The sequence below is a fragment of the Gigantopelta aegis genome, chromosome 8, assembly GCF_016097555.1.
Source record: "Gigantopelta aegis isolate Gae_Host chromosome 8, Gae_host_genome, whole genome shotgun sequence".
In the NCBI taxonomy this organism is placed as follows: domain Eukaryota; kingdom Metazoa; phylum Mollusca; class Gastropoda; order Neomphalida; family Peltospiridae; genus Gigantopelta; species Gigantopelta aegis.
Genome location: NC_054706.1, coordinates 38,484,830 through 38,498,249, shown reverse-complemented (window position 1 = coordinate 38,498,249; position 13,420 = coordinate 38,484,830).

Below are 13,420 nucleotides of genomic sequence, written 5' to 3'. Positions count from 1 at the left end.
GTTACAAACCAACTCGATGAAACTACTTGTACAGATACCTCCAAAAGAAGGTTGTATTATGTAACACATATACTATCGAATGGCTCGGAAAGAATATATATAGGTCTACACTTTTCGGTGTACGTGGCTTTGTTAAATCAAATCATGAAATTTATTTTAAAAAAAGAGAGATGGCAAATTCCAGTAATGTTTTTCTTTGGGTTTTTTTTTTGGGGGGTAGGGTGGTTTTTTGTTATTTTTTTCTATTAAAAGTGTGACAAATTACCTGATGAACTATATTCAACAGGTATATGATGAATGTAATCACGTTCTTTCTAAATATATATAGAACAAAAAACTCAGTATGTTATATCTCACCAAACAATCCACATTTTAAGCAATGTAGCATTTCTGTACATATGTAAAATTAAGTTCCTCTTTAACATGGTCTTATATCCAAGATTTGGTATCTATTTTTAAAAATAGAAGTTAAATGCATGCCCGTTGAAGCAGACATAGTGTAGAAAATGTCTTGAAATTGAAGTTTTCAATTGAAAATAAAGTTGCAATTTAAATCAACTGTCCAATATTCATGATCCTTACCAGACACTGTGACCAAATACAAGGTTTAATATGTGCACTAGCGTACTTGGGAGCAAATTATATATAATGACCCCCGTCAATATAAAATATTGGGATATTATAGGATATTATTTAGGGATTCCCTCTCTCGTCCATACAAAGTCCAACTCCAAACAATATTGGCATGCCCATATCCATTCAAGATTTAAGCATGTACACCACGGCATCAGAATCTGGTCCAGTGACTGGACGCAGGGCGGAATCTCCAAACAAAAGTGTGTCTGCGCCAGGTAATCTGTGGTAAGACTGCCTGGGGACGATCTTCCCTGTATGAGGTATTGAGAGACATTTTGAGACATCGTGTAACACAGTTGTTACTGCAGTGTGTTTAAATCAGGGGGAGGGCACGACCATACGCAACCGTACACCGACCACCATTCACAGTAGACGATAAACCTGTTTCCACCAGGAGGGCTTACGTTTCCCATGTCTCCTGTGTGACTTCATGAGTTCTCCACTTACACATTTTAGCTCTCATTAAATCCGTAATTAGACACTTGCGGTGGGTACATCACCCCGTTATATGTGTTGTCTTGCAACGTTCAATATGTTATAATAAAAATTTATATATCCTTATTTTTCTTTCCATTTCTTTTAAATGATAATTTTGTGTACTTCTTCATAAATTTGACAAATATTACACAGTTTTAGATACAAATGAAGATGCGAGTGCATTTCTGCTACCAACGTTTGACATTATATGCAATTATTAATCTTATAAATATTTTGGAGTTCAATAGCGCATGCATGAGTGAATTGATGAATGGATGTTTATTGACACCACAGCACAAAAATACATCGGCTATTGAAAACGTATACAATGAAGACATTAAAGCTTGTTCAATACCAGCTGAGTAGGTTGTTTACTGATGGTTAAATGTTCAATTTGATGGAAAGCTTACTTCTGAAATGTTGCATGATAACACGATTTAAAGTAAAGTTTGTTTTATTTAACGACACCACTAGAGCACATTGATTTTTTTATCTTATCATCAGCTATTGGACGTCAAACATATGGTCTATTTGACACTGTTTTTTTAGAGGAAACCCGCTGTCGCCACATAGGCTACTCTTTTACGACAGACAGCAAGGGATCTTTTATTTGCGCTTCCCACAGGCAGGACAGCACAAATCATGGCCTTTGTTGAACCAGTTATAGATCACTGGTCGGTGCAAGTGGTTTACACCTACCCACTTGCGGAGCACTCACCCAGGGTTTGGAGTCGGTATCTGGATTAAGAATCTCATGCCTCGACTGGGATCCGAACCCAGTACCTACCAGCCTGTAAACCGATGGCCTAACCACGACGCCACCGAAGCCGGTCGATAACACGATTTAATGATAAAAAGCTAATATAGCATTGATAATTGTACGTACTAAAAACAATGGTGTTCATCATTTACTGTTTGTATTTACCATAGTTTGACACCCAATAGCCGATGTATTTTTCGAGCTGGGGTGTCGTTAAACATTCATTCATTCATTCATTCATTCATTTATCTATCTATTCATTCATTCAAAAACAATGTTAATACTGTATGCAATTAACAACATACACCTACCCACAAAGATCCATAAGTCTTATGAATTATATCCGTTGATAACTTTATAAATGATCGCTAATTAAAACATTAAGACGTGGACATGAACTAACATTTCACCATTTAGTTCGGAAGAGTAATTGCTGATTAATTAACCTATTCTTTATATCCGATACGGATTAGTTTATTCTGACTGTCTTTGTTTGGTTAATACATTTTGGTTTCCCGATAATTCAGGAACGTCGGAAGCAATTAAAAGTTGATACCGCCATGAAAGGCGATGCATATGATGAGATCTATACTATGCGAGAGCGCCAAAGGAAAAAACCCTCGTTCCTGGTCCAAAAAGTGGCACGGCCATGGTCATACCAGCCGTACCGTTTCCGACGCCCATGCGATTAATTTAATCAAACTTGTGAATGTCTTTAAGCCTTTAAAAATGTTTATTGCGTGAACTGTTTACGTCCATCAGTTGTACAGTATTGTCCTGTATTTGTGGTCGTTCAGACATGTTTTCATCCACCATAACCTCTCTCATTATCAAATAATTTACAGCCTGTAAGTGGCAATCCGTTTAGGAATACTGTAGGCTCCATTATAATAGTATATCAGTGTCACTATAAAAACCTAGACCCCCCAACTCAAGCTGATACCAGTGATATGGATCAGATTCTTTTAAGCATTCTAGTATCAAATTTCGTCACCCAGTCGCGGTCCTGACGTATCAAATAAATAACTAGTAGTATAAGGCCAAAGAAAAAAGTCGGTCTCTGGTTAAACCAAATTTTTTTTTTTTTTTTTTAAAGCATGGATATATAAAGGTGGGTGTGTTTTATACCGAAATAAGGGACATATTTAAATCGAAATCGAAATCGAAATCGAAATCAGAATGCACGTCCTAGTTCATGCACGATGGCATTTTGGCTCCAAATGCGTTTTTACATTATAGCAAGAAAAGCCCGGCAAAAATCGACGTCATACCGCGGGAAATAAAAAAATAAAAATGTTAATGCACAGGGGTCAAAATCGATGCGCGCGCTGACCAGAGACCAGCAATTTATTTTGTTTGGCCTAATAGTACCAGAGTTTTTTTTATACGACCAGCACATTAACGGGGGGGATCTGGTTTACACTAGAAGACAGATTAACACGGGTATCGCCCAGTTCGCGCCGTTCATCTGGTGTCGTCGTGGTCGTACATGGCGCCACAGATGTCACCAGAAAGGTCGCAGGCAGGAATCGAGTACCAGCTACACCACAGACTCAACAGAAATCTGACCCACGTGTGCCAAACTTCACTGCACAACAAATGACACATTCACAGATATAGTGGGATAAAAGGGTATTAAATGATTATAAAAATATAAAACGAAGTTAAACTTTATATAAGTTTCCTTACAGCTGATTCGACCTAAAAAAACCCAGAAGGTATTTTCCCCCCGGTAAAACTGACAATAATCTGTGTTAATTTACTCGCCAGTAATACACCAAAACCTTATACAAGTTTAGGTGTGTAATAGAAGCCGTAATACAGTACATGGCGATTATGAATTTGTCATTAGCATATTAAGTAATATTGAAAATAATATACTGTACCTCTGCACAAGACTGATTCCAATTTTTTTTTTAACGCAGAGTCGTGTGGTTACACAGCCATGATTCACTGTCAGGTGCTTTGTCTAACCAAGACAGTTGATCTTGACCACGATATATGGTTCCAACTTCGTCTTTAGGAGGACTGTCACATCTATATCGCACGTCAATACACGAGCCGAAAACTTTCAGCAGCTTCCGTAACAAAAGGTATCTTCAGGAATGTCAACACTGATGTACATAGAATACTATTTTAAGCAAGGGATTTTATTTTACAGAAACAGTGCTCAAGTTAGTGTGAAGACTTGTGAACAAAAACACATCATTAGAAGGCCATTGGCTAATTAAAGGAACTCAGAACCTTAATTCGCTCATAGGCCCTTGGTCAGCGGTAAAATAATTGTTAATATTAATTCCATTAGTGCGAATTTCCGTTCCGTAAGACAGCAGTCGTTACATATATAATATGTATAATATTATATATGTATACGAATTAATTCTTCTTTTTCCTTCTCTTTAGAAATTTACATTCATTTAGGAATTAAGTATAGCCTATGAACGCAAATTCAATGGTATACTATTAAATATAATATACTTATGATGAAATGAATTCGGTAAATTGACTGTCAAAATTTGCCTAAAATGTTCACAAGACATTAATTTTAACAGACACAAAAGCTAATGGCATTCGAACTAAAGACAACTAAATAAATAGTCGAGTTTCTATGTGAACACCGCAAAATACATTTATATATATATATATATATATATATATATATATATATATATATATATATATATATATATACATGTCAATGTATTATTCTAAAGTAAAACACTGTTTCTTTTAGTAATTTACACTTGCACATATATTATGTGTGTGTGTGTTTGCGTCCCTCTCTCCCCCCCCCTCTCTCTCCCCCTCTCTCTCTCTCTCTCCCCCCCCTCTCTCTCCCCCTCTCTCTCCCTCTCCCTCTCTCTCTCTCTCTCTCCCTCCCTCCCTCCCTCTCCCTCTCTCCCTCTCTCTGTCTCTCTGTCTCTCTCTCTCTCTCTGTGTGTGTGTGCGCCCGCGCCAATATTTAATTTCAAAGGAAACAACAAAGCTTTCACATATATATATTTTAATTAATGTTTTGTTTTATTCTTTTTATACAACAGTCTAATTTGGAATTATTAGCAAGGTACATTTTCAGTAATCAAGGCAAGACTAGACTGTCTTATAGTCTACCACAATTACTCATATCATTGTCACTAGACTATCTTAAAGTCCACTGAATTAACACCTGTCAAAGTTATCACAGACGACGTTTTCAACCTGTAATTGCATTTAGCACAGAGGTCTCTATACACAGTGACCAATGTCACACGATTTGTAAACGTCCAGATGTTTCATTTGCGTTCATTTAACTGGGCGTGGTCTGGGAGTTTCATCCCTGGAGGCAACGCTAGTGTTGTGGCGGGGTGGACCGGACTGTAATGATACAGCGGTCCACAGTGGCCACGGTGTGCAGATGTCTTTGTCTAACAGTCGAGTTTAACACAAGCCGGACAGCGTCTAGTTAACGTGATATCTCGTTATTGAGAGTCCTGTTATTAAAGTATTGCATTCATGTTTTGGAAAGATTGATATGATAGTCAAGAATGGAAAATGATTTAGCCACAGAATTCCTATGTGCATGCTGTAATTTGTAGCTCTGTTTGTGTAGCCTTCGGTTTGTCCGCTCTGTCTAAAGCGACATCTAGGAATTTAGCTCAGTCGGATGAGTGCTCGCCTGAGATGCTTGCGTCGCAGGATCGAACCACCTAAATGGGTCCATTCAACTGATTGTTTTTTCTCGTTCCAACCAGTGCACCACAACTGGTCAAAGGTCGTGGTATGTGCTTTCCTGTCTGTGGGATAGTACATATAAAAGATCCCTTGCTGCATTAGGAAAAATGTAGCGGGTTTCCTCTGATGACTACAAGTCAGAATTACCAAATGTTTAACATCTAATAGCCGATGATTAATTAATCAATGTGCTCCAGTGGTGTCGTTAAAATATATATAATAAAATAATAAAGCGACATCTATGTTCAGCTATTTATGTTCTCTAGCAGTAGGCCTACCAGTTGGGTTCAAACACAGCCGGTGTCGTGAAATGGAAAAGTAATGTATTATTCGGTTTATTATTTTTATTTATCATTAAAATAGCAAAGCTATAGCAATTTGCGTTATATATTATGTAGTTTTCTATCACTGAAAATAGACTTGGTTCATTTGATCCATCAGTGTATGGGTATGTCCATTATTAAAGTCCAAAACGATGATTATTTCATTTAACCAGTTCTGCGTTTTCTTTTTATTAATTCTGTTCAGATACACTTTCTCCCCCAACGTACTCTGAATGATGAACATTATTATATTTGTATTCCCCTTGACTGTAGTAAAAATTGACATTTAACAAAGATAGGGTATGTCTGCCTTTAAGTTGTGTGACCACCTATATTCTAGCATATGCCTGTTATTAACTGTAACAATTTTTGTGAATGAACATTTATTAGATTACTGTTACTATGTACCCGATTGCTTTACTCTGTGTGAATGGGTTTTACGTTTCCAGTTAGCATTGTCAATATACATTTGCAAACACAAGATCTATCACAGTTAGTTTTTAACTACAGACGGTGAATGGACGGCGTTAGAATATTTCGTACCCGAACAATTTAATTGATCATTGACCGCTCACACCCAGCGAGGGATTGGACCTTTTGTTGTATGGAAATAGCGTGGTTTACCGAGTAAACCGAAACACTGTAACGGGGTGCCCGGCACGGCAAGGGACAACATGGGGCCCGAGTGAATCAACATGTTCTCATTTAAGACCCACAGCGATCTCTTCTGTCCACACGGCCTGTTTGCCACGGGTCACGTTGGTTCAAAGAGTTGCAATTGGCGTCCATACCCGGCTGCAGCGTCCATTCCAGGACGCAGCGTCCATATCAGGCTGCAGCGTCAATACCAGGACGCAGCGTTCATACCAGGCCGCAGCGTCAATACCAAGACGCAGCGTCCATACCAGACTACAGCGTCCATACCAGGCTGCAGCGTCCATACCAGACTACAGCGTCCATACCAGGCTGCAGCGTCCATACCAGGACGCATCGTCCATACCAGGCTACAGCGTCCATATCACGATGCAGCGTCCATATCAGGCTGCAGCGTCCATATCAGGATGCAGCGTCCATATCAGGATGCAGCGTCCATACCAGGATGCAGCGTCCATATCAGGATGCAGCGTCCATATCAGGATACAGCGTCCATACCAGGATGCAGCGTCCATACCAGGATGCAGCGTCCATATCAGGCTGCAGCGTCCATACCAGGATGCAGCGTCCATACCAGGCTGCAGCGTCCATACCAGGCTGCAGCTAACGTCCATACCAGGCTACAGCGTTCATATCAGGCTGCAGCGTCAACACCGTCACCTCGGCATGGTCACTACCGTATCTTATTGATCTATAGTGAGATTACGAAGTCTGTACGTATTTGGCTATTTCTCGTTCCAGCCAGTGCAGCACGAATAGTATATCAAAGGCCGTGGTATGTGGTATCCTGTCTGTGGGATGCTACTAATAGAAACAAAATGTAGCGGGTTTTCTCTCTTAGACGATATGTAAAAATTACCAAATGTTTGACATTCAACATTGGATGATCATTAAATCAATGTGCTCTAGTGGTGTCGTTAAACAAAACTAACTTTTTAGTCAGTTCGTTGATCATAATGAAACTATACTGTATAATGTTCTTGACTCCATCCTCGATAGCAAAACAATTTGACCAGTTATGAGTTAATTCGATGCATTGGCTATACATTTTATGTCTTACTTACCATTGGGAACATCAGTCAGCATGGTTCGATTAAGTTATCTCCCTTTGTTAATCGCAACTACGAACTGTATTCCTGTGTCATGAGAGAAGCAAATGGTCGTTGTTTTACGTCAGAGTATAATAATGGTGGTATGCGTTCTACATTATTTAGAAAGATATTAACTACGAATACATGTATACAGTAAACTATGTTTTAAACTCGCTTATAAACGCACGTGCTTGTTAGAGAAAACTTGCAAAACAAGCTCATTGTGAGCAATTCCAGAACTGAATATACGTAGACATTGTACGCCCATTTAGTTCCACTGACAAGGAATAAATCAAATATCCAAATAATATACATGTACTTTAATTCCTTCTTCAGTGGATAATTGTCTTTTTAATAACTTACATTTTAAAAGGAAATAGGCCTACTATTGTAACAAGCACATTGTTAGCCCCTCCACCCACCCCTTACCCGTGCATTATTAAGAGACAATGGCTTGCCATTTCTTTATAGCTTATACTATTTTCGGTTTATTTTTACAGTAAAGAAAGTTTTGAAGACGACATACATTTACAAAGTTGAATCTTTAGTTACATAAATACAAATAGAAAGTGTTAAGGTGGCATGATTTTCACAGGGTGAGAAAGATAAAATTGACGTCTGCTGTATTCCAAATTACACTACAATAACCCAGAAACATAATTTCCGATATATGTTAACAGATAAATAAAGTTGCTGTCATTTTGAAAAATGGCCGCCATTTTCATGTTCAGCTGGACTTCTGAAATGGCTATCATATATTTTCGTACAGTTTAGACATCACGCTAACTGGAAAACCATAGTGGTTTTTAGTCCCATTTTTGGTAGTCAAAGTTTGCCTGGCTCATGGACTATATAGACGATCAAGATATAACACCCGGCTCTAAAACGAATCGATCGTTAAAAGTTTTATTTTCCGAGCTCTTCGGAGATCAGGAGAGAGGTTCGTACATACAGCATCTCCGTATGAATCTGCGCTGGATTACAATAAACATAAAGTATTGTAACTATACGGTGTGATTATGTGCTCATAAGACGCTTCTGCTAACAAGTACATAATATCAGTCACGGCGGAGCAGGGAGACTTGAAGGGAAATAATTATGAATAAAAAAATATTATTAGTAGTAAATCTTCAGGCAGAGATTGTACAGGAGAGCATACCCCCGAACTCCCTAGAAACTTTGTTTTGCGCTCTCAATCTTAGTCAGCCCCCACCCCGTGTTTACTTGCTTCCACCGTGCCTGAATATATATATATATATATATATATATATATATATATATATATATATATATATATATTGTAATACCATATGGTGTTCTAGTTTGCTAATGGCATACAATAGGCGATGATTGTAGCATAATTTAATTCATTCTTTGCTATGCTTGGTATCAGTTAAAGGGACATTCCTGAGTTTACTACATTGTAAGATGTTTTCGACTAATAAAATATTTCTACGACTAAACTTACATATTAAATATATTTTCTTGTTTAGAATATCGATGTCTGTATATTTAATGTGTTTCTAGTCGTCTTAATGTTTGTAAGAAATATTAGAACGACCAGAAACACGTTTAATATACAGCCACTAATATATTATGCAGAAAAATATATTTGATTTTTAATTACAATCGTTAAAAAGTCTCTGTTAGTCGATAACATCTTAAAAATTGCAGCAAACTCAGGAATGTCCCTTTAATGGTCCAGACGTGGAATAATGAACCATATAAGAAATACTTATTCAGTATCAGTTTAACGATGATACACAGTGAATGCTTCATTTACCCGACAAAGCAGGTTTTAAAAATCCGAAAATCTTCGAGTATAATGAAACTACTGTTCAAAGACTACCGTATATTGCCGTGTATTAGCCGACTTTTGAAGTCTAGAAATACTTTCCAAAAGAAGAGAGTCGGCTTATACACGGAAGCAACAAATTGGAGCATAAAATTCCGATGGAAAATACTCCCGACCGTGACTTATAAATTTTGATCAGACCCTTAGCCTTTCACAGATTATGTAACAATAATTTGTGCACAGTATAAATAAAACACCCCATCATTCAATATTATACAGTTTTTTGTTCTGGAATGCATTATAAGTTTGATGAATAATAATAAAAAATTTACTTGTTTTATTGTTATTTCAATAGTAAAAACGTATTCTTTCCAACTGTCCGCCATCTTTGTTTGACATGTGCTGGGACCAGTCTTTCATATAGCAAATTTAAGATACAAAACGGTGTTTTTTCTTGAAACAAGTATTATATTTCTAATATTATTGTTTTGTTGGGAGGGTGCATTAAACTGTAAAGTAATGCCATAAATAAATTAATCTCATTATTAACACCACCGACTGAAAAAACATAACATGAATTTCAGGACAATAATTACTCCCACTATTGTCACATCACCATACCATATACAGTGAACACTGCAGTCACGGACCGCATGATCGTTTGTTTCTGTGTGTGTATGTGCCTCAATGATTTTACTTTTTGCTGTCCAGTGAATAAATTAATTACTTGTGTGCAGTGATATGTTGTTACAGCTTGAATTATTTATTTTTCTGTTATGCTTTATCAGTTCTAAAGTATTTTTCACGGCATGTTAGATGTTAGCATTGCCGCATTGACTGCGATCGCGATTACCATTTTTGTAATAATTAAAGGGAAAACAAATATAATGAACATGAAAAGCACAAGTCTATTTGTTGACAGTATTATTGAAATCGATACAACATAAAGGTGGAAAAAAGATGACTTCGGCTTATACACAAAGCCGATGATTTTGTACTAGATATTTAGGGTCAAACTAAGAGGTCGGCTTATCCAAGGAGTCGGCTAATACACGGCAATATACGGTACTTAAAATGCCAGTAAACGTAGACTTTATGCGCAAGTGGCCTGTATACCGATTAATACGCATATCTGTGTGTCGAGCGATATACTTGGGTTGCCATGTATCGACAGGTGGCTGTTATTCAAGGTCTCGACCGCTAACTGCAGGTTCGACTACAGATGTAAACTAACCGCCTCATAAAGAGGAATTCTCGAGGACACACCACGTTACTCCGTTCTAGTTTATTAGTTGACATTAACAGTCAATCTAAATCTTTCTATCCCCTTTAATGGCCTGATTAACCCTGGGGTAGACTCGCTGGCTGCCAGTACAAGGGGTGTGGATACAGGTTACAGTGGTCAGACGGATAGGGTATCGTTTTATTAAACAACATTCAGTTTGTAGAAGATCGTCTTTCCAGACCACACGCCATTATAGCTGACCTACAAATGACCGGAATACCCACCCAGCCCGGTTGTTACACGTCACACGGACAACAGAATGGAATACCCACCCAGCCCGGGTGTTACACGTCACACGGACGACGGAGCGGAATACCCACCCAGTCCGGGTGTTACACGTAACACAGACGACCGAACGGAATACCCACCCAGCCCGGGTGTTACACGTCACACGGACAACTGACCGGAATACCCACCCAGCCCAGGTGTCACACGGACAACGGAGCGGAATCGGGTGGTACCGAGAGGCAGCTCACATAATCTGAACGACGAAACCGCAATACGCGTTCAGGGCCCCGTTCCACGAAGCGATTTTAGCGCTAAGATCACCATAAGGTAGTTTTGCATTTAGATGATCTTAGAGCTACGATCGCTTCCTGGAACGGGGCCCAGGGCCGTTTCTCTGCAGGATGCAGAGTCGAATGAGCTTTGGGCAAAATAGTTGTTCATTCTCTCTATCTAGTGCCTCTATAGGAGGACAGCCACTCTCGATGAGATCCTTTACTGGCGATTTCATATCTTGCACAGCCACAAAGAGGACTGCCACTCCCAGAATAGTTTACTAAATCAAACTACCACCAGACAGAGTTCATTAGAATAAGTAAAATTGTGATAATATGCACTCATTAATCACTGTCATAATAGTGATGATGTTAGATGTTCGCGAAAGGTGAGCATATCCTGTCCAACCGGTGGCACACGTCACGAGTAACCCCACCACAGCTGTTAAGTCCGTTCATTTAAAATGATTTAAACAAAAAAGTATAAATGTATAAGAGTTTCACCAAAGATATTGAAAAGTATGCACAAGTTCAAAATATAGAATAGCATCAGCCATCATTTGGTCAGTGATGCATCGTATTTAGTGCATCTATATAGCTTCCAAATGACAACACACAGAAATTAGCTATATTCAGCATACATGTTATGATGTATCTTTATGCCAACGACATGAATTTGTTAATTTAATATCCTTTATAATAAAACAAAATTAGTGATAGTTTGGCTTGGTAATATTGTTTTCTTATTTCAGTGGATGTTATCTGACGCCATATAACCGTAAATAAAATGTGTTGAGTGCGTCGTTAAATAAAACATTTTCTTCAGTGGATGTCCCTAGTGAAAGGCCGATTGAAGGGTTATTTAGAATTTAAAGGGACATTCCCGAGTTTGCTGCATTGTAAGATGTTTCCGACTAATAAAATATTTCTACGATTAAACTTACATATTAAATGTATTTTCTTGTTTAGAATATCAGTGTCTGTATATTCAATGTGTTTCTAGTCGTCTTAATATTAATAAGAAGCCCGAACTGGATTATGTCTACAAATAATTTCGTACGTACGAAAAAAATTGTTTTTAGGAAATAAAATGAAATTTAACCTAATACAAATAGTAGAACGATCAGAAACACGTTTAATATACAGGCACTAATATTTTATGCAGAAAAATTATTTGTTATGTAATTGCAATCGTTAAAAAGACTGTTAGTCGATACATCTTAAAAACTGCAGCAAACTCAGGAATGTCCCTTTAAGAACGAATGAATGTTTAACAACAACACAGCACAGTTATTGAATACGATCTCATAGTATCCACAATAATGTTGTAAATACTGGGAAATGAATTAAACTTAACGCATATAGATTTCCATATATAGTCATGACCAAAGATAGATGCATTGCATTTCACACCATTTGGTACGTACAGATCTTTGAAATAATGGTTGCCCATGATTGTGTCGAACAACATCGTGAAATTAACACTGTAATATGGCCGATTTAATCTGGTTTTTATGATGAAAAGTTAAAAGTTTGTTTTGTTTAACGACACCACTAGAACACATTGATTTATTAATCATCGGCTAATGAATGTGACACATTTGGTAATTTTGACGTATAGAATTAGAGAGTAAACTAGACACATGTTTCATCAGTAGCAAGGGATCTTTTTTGAGCACCACCGGCCTCGGTGGTGTCGTGGTGAAGCTATCGGCTGGTACGTACTGGATTCACATCACCCTACCGGCTCCCACCCAGAGCGAGTTTTAACGACTCGGTGGGTAGGAGTAAGACCACTACACCCTCTTCTCTCTCACTAATAACTAACAATAAACAAGTAACCCACTGTCCTAGACAGACAGCCCAGATAGCTGAGGCGTGTGCCCAGGACAGCGTACTTGAACCTCAGTTGGATATAAGCACGAAAATAAGTTGAAAGTAATTAATTATATTCACCATACCAGCATATACAACGGGCTTTGATATAGCTTACCAGTTGTGGTAACTTTTAAGGATGGAGAAACGATTGAGAAATGAGGTGTATGTCGTGGGGTGGAGATGGGGGAGGGAGGGTTAATGAGAGCAAAAATTAGCCATAACCGTTCGCCATTAAAGAGCATTTAATTTAAAATATGACCGTAAACAAATGTTTCCATAGCAACAACAAAGATTCGGAAATGCAAATGTT